This window comes from Pseudorca crassidens, chromosome 4 (assembly GCF_039906515.1).
Source record: "Pseudorca crassidens isolate mPseCra1 chromosome 4, mPseCra1.hap1, whole genome shotgun sequence".
Taxonomy (NCBI): Eukaryota; Metazoa; Chordata; class Mammalia; order Artiodactyla; family Delphinidae; genus Pseudorca; species Pseudorca crassidens.
Window position 1 is genome coordinate 106,670,995 of NC_090299.1, and position 5,058 is coordinate 106,676,052.

The window sequence follows — 5,058 nt, forward strand, 5'->3', positions numbered from 1 at the left end:
GGACTTTTCTCAAGCAGAGGAGTGTGGATTTTATCTTGAAGATCATTGAAGATTAAAACCAGGAAAGACATGGTTAGATTTGCATTGTAGAAAGTTCACTTGGCAGGAATGAATGGATGGTGAAGGGATGAAGATTGAGGTTAGACCAGTGAGGAGATTTCTGTGCTGATCCAGACCAAAGACAGGAGGGCTCAGCCCAGTGCAGTGGCTGGAGCTGGGGAAGGGGAGAAACCCCAAATAGAAGAGATGTTTGAAAAAACCACATGTTATAATAGATTATAAGTGCTAAAAAGCGTGAGGTGTACTGACTGATAGTAAATGCCAACAAGAGAGTGGAAGGTGAAATAAATGGAACAGACAATTGTCTGCACAGTACAATACAAATTTTGAAATATATGCTCATAAAAACAGACAACATTGGAATGTATATATAAAAGTCTTTATCTCTGGGTGGTGAGATTGCGGATAATTTTGGGCTTCTTCTTTATATTTTCTTTATTTCCCAAATTTTCTAATACTGACTGTGAATCATATTTATAATCAGGAATTATAAATGTTGAGGAAGAAGGAAGGAAGGGAGGGAGAGAGGAAGGGAGGAAGGGTCATATCTGAGGAATGAATGGGATAATGTATGGGAAGTCAGAATGGTTCCATAAACAGGGATAAATTATAATTCCTACAAGAGTCTTTTAAATTTAATCTGTCATAAAATTGCCTATAAAGCAGCCCTGACAGGCTATGGCACTGAACTCAGATATTCTATGGGGCACTGGGGGTTAGGAGGGACAAGGGCAAGACACGAGGTAGGCACCAAGCTAGGGAAGTAAGTAGGCTGTGCCCTCCCTGGCTGTCCACTGGGTTAGCCGGAGCTACAAAAGTCACAAGAAGGGGATATGGGCCCAGAGAAGTCATTGTCTTTGAGTCTGACTTCTTGGATGGAGGCTGCCCTACCAAAGCTGTGCCGAGGACTGGCTGCCCAGACCCTACCCAAGCCCTCCCCCAACCCAGGCCCTGCCTCACGGATTCGGAGCATTTGTTGCTCTAGTTGTTGAGATAAGTAGATAATTTGAACCTGTTGGAACAGAGTTATTCAAAAGGCTATTTTTGATTTCCTTGGCAGGTACTCTTCCCGCCCCCTCCCCCCGCCCAGCCAATTTCCTTGCTGTGGGAAATGATACACAGCTCTAAAAATCATCATCATCATAACAAAAAATCTACGTAGCAACAAGGTGTGTTTGCCAGGGATCTAGCATCACGAGATGATGGTAGAAAGTCTTCACGCCATTCATGGAGAAGTAACAAGTGGCTAGAATTCCGTGAGATCATACTAACAGTAATGGATCATTTATCACTATGTTAAGCACTTTACAAGCATTATTATTTAAGCCTCACAAGAGCCCTATGAGTTTGCATTGAAGAAAAAAAAATGTATAGGTGAGATAAACTGAGGCCTCAGGCATATGATTCTAGTAAATGTCAGAACCTTAGTTTGAACTAAGATAATTTTATTCAGAAGTCAGTACTAAGAGTTCAGAAGATGGACGGTGTGGATGGCTGCACAATGAGAATGTACTTACTCTCACTGAACTGTGCACTTACTTAACCATGGTTAAGATGGTACATTTTACGTTATGCCTATTTTACCACAATTTTTTGAAAAAGGCGGTACTACTGTACACTGCATTAGTACATATCCCAGAGCTGTTTTTTTTTTTTTTTTTTTTTTTTGCGGTACGCGGGCCTCTCACTGTTGTGGCCTCTCCCATTGCGGAGCACAGGCTCCAGACGCGCAGGCTCAGCGGCCATGGCTCACAGGCCCAGCCGCTCCACGGCATGTGGGATCTTCCTGGACCGGGCCACGAACCCACGTCCCCTGCATCGGCAGGCAGCCTCTCAACCACTGCGCCACCAGGGAAGCCCCCCAGAGCTGTTTTGATGTGACCATTTTAATAGTCTTCGAAGTTAAGGTAATGCGTGCTTTTTGGAGAGAAAAACTGAGGTGTCCTAAAACCTTTGCTCATCTTCTTCTTATTCATCCTTTCCTCTCTTTCCTCTTTTCATCCCTCCCCACCCTGAACAAACAGACAGACAGATGGACTGTCCCCTTTCCCCAGCACACATGCACACAACCTACAGCCACAAACTCTCTGCCCAGCCACTGTTGCTGAGGCTACATGTTAATTCTCAAGGTGATTCCAAACTGAAGCAATTCAGAGCAAACTCACTTGACCCTAACACTGTAAATCGAAGAATAAGCAACTGGGAAGCCAAATTTCCCAGAGGTTTTGGAAATTCTGATGAAGATGAAACTGAGAGGAGGTACATGTAGCAAATGACAAGCTCAGGTTTTTAAATGCAACAGCAAACACACTCCCATACACACACGCTGGAAATGAACAAGTGAACTGGTAACAGTTCCAGAAAATGAGAAAAGCCAAGGAAAAGAGGATGACATGCTTGCCTAAAATGCTGGCTGCATTTCCTGAAACTCTCCGAACCCCACCTTTTGGCAATTCTTTTGTAGACAAGAGGATGGGGTTGCTGCTTTCTGACCACAAGGTGGGGCTTGTATTGGGACAGACTGAACAGCTCTAGGATTCTTTGTGTTTGCTTTTTCCATCTACAAACCTTTCTACAGTGCCACCTAGATATGATTAAGAGCAACCAGTAGTAGCTTACTACACACTAACTGACCAGGCTGCAGGATTCTGAAAGCACCCAGGGTGAAATTCATGCACAGCTCAAGACCTGCATCAGGAACACTTATTTAACACAGGAAAGATAAAATATCTTATTTTTTCAGAATCCTTTTTCCTCAACATGGTATATTTGTGAAGGTAGGTAATGTTTTGCTGTGCTGTAGTGTTCTTTCATGAATCCCCTGAAAGGTCAAGGTGAACCTGAGCCACTCCCTCTTTTTCTCTCTTTTATTAGAATATGAATATACTGGAGAAGAGAAGGGGAGGAGAAGAAAGAAGAGGAAGAAGAAAAAGGAAAAGGCATATCAAAACGGATTAAAAGACTTTTAAAAATAAACCAACAGTTTATATTTAATAAATTATACTCTTAAGATTGCACAAATATATTGCAATAGTCATGTTACTAAAAATATAAGCATTTCATAGTGCATTCAGGCTCTGTGTCCAGGATGGGATAAACAGTTCAAAGCTGAACACTAAATATCTAATGTTTTCAATCCTGCCAATATATCTCTGTGACTGAGGGTGTGACCTTATTCAGTGATAACATTAAATACCAGCTTTAAGAGTTTTTGTGAATGCAAGATTCTGGACAAATATACTTCCATCCCTCACCCACACCCTGTTGATAAACTCTATTTATAAACCACAGATGTTATTGAATAGATTTATGGATGTGGTAGTGATGGGGCAGTTTTCAGTCTTCTAAGCAGCTTCAGACCTATCAGTAGCTTTTCCTGATGTTCTTATAACCCTTACTTTCTAGGCTTAAAATGGTCTTTTTCATTATAGTTTTCAGAACTTAGGCCATCAAGATATAAACTCTATAGGCTGCTTGATCCACACCCAGCCTGACCTTCTTTCTGTAGAGGGGAAAGGGCCCAGGCTTTGGGATCAGAGAGACTGGGGTTCAGATATGAATTCAGATTTGAGTCCAGCTGCTTGTTTGCTGTGTGTACACAATTTTTACTCTCTTAGCCTCAGTTTTCTCACTTGTCAAATGAAAATAGCACCAAAAACATAAATTTGTGGTAAGAATTAAATACATTAACTTATAAAAAAACCCCTAATATACTCAAAGCTAAATACCGATTCAATTCAATCCCTATCAAAATTCCAATGACATTTTTCACAGAAATGGGAACAAATTCTAAAATTCATATAGAACTGCAAAAGACCCTGAATAGCCAAAGCAATCTTGAAACAAAGAATTGAGTTGGAGATACCACAATTTCTGATCTCAAATTATATTACAAAGCCCTAGTAATCAAAACAATATGGTACTGGCATAAAAATAGACACATAGATCAATGGAACAGAATAGAGAGCCCAGAAATAAACCCAAGTATATACAGTCACCTAATTTTCAACAAAGGCACCAAGAACACACAATGGGGAAAGAATTGTCTTTTCAGGTAATGGTATAAGGAAAACTGGATATCCACATGCAAAAGAATGAAACTTATCTTACACCATACACAAAAATCAATTCAAAATGAATTAAAGACACAAATGTAGTACCTAAAACCATAAAACTCCTAGAAGAAAGCATAGGAAAAATAATCCAGGACATTGTCTGTGGCAATGATTTTTTGGATATGACACCAAAAGTGCAGACAACAAAAGGGAAAATAAACAAGTGGGACTACATCAAACTAAATTGCCCTTGCACAGCAAAGGAAACCATCAACAAACTGAAACGTCAACCCAGAGTTTGGGAGAAAATATTTTCAAACCATATAAGTGATATGGGGCTAATATCCAAAATATAAAAAACTCATAGAACTCAATAGCAAAACAACAGCAACAAAATCCAAAAACCCAACTTGATTAAAAAAATGGGCAAAGGACTTGAATAGACATTTTTTCCAAAGAAGACATACAAGTGGCCAACAGATATATAAAAAGGTGCTCAACATCACTGATCATCTGGGAAAGGCAAACCACAATGAAACACTGCCTACACCTGTTGGTACGGCTATTACAAAAAAAAAAAGAAAAGAAAAGAAAAACCATAAAAGATAATAAGTGTTGACCAGGATGTGGAGAAAGGGGAACACTTGTATACTGCTGGTGAGAATATAAATTGGTGTAACCACTATGAAAAATAGTATGGAAGTTGCTTGTAAAACTAAAAATAGAATTACCATATGATCCAAGAATCCTACTTCTGGACATATATCCTAAGAAACTGAAATCAGTACCTTGACGAGATATCTGCACTCCCATATTCATTGTAGCATTACTCACAACAGCCAAAATATGGAAACGATCCAAGCATTCATCAATGGATGAGTGGATCAAATCAATACATTGTACACCTTAAACTCATACAATGTTATATATCTATTATATCTCA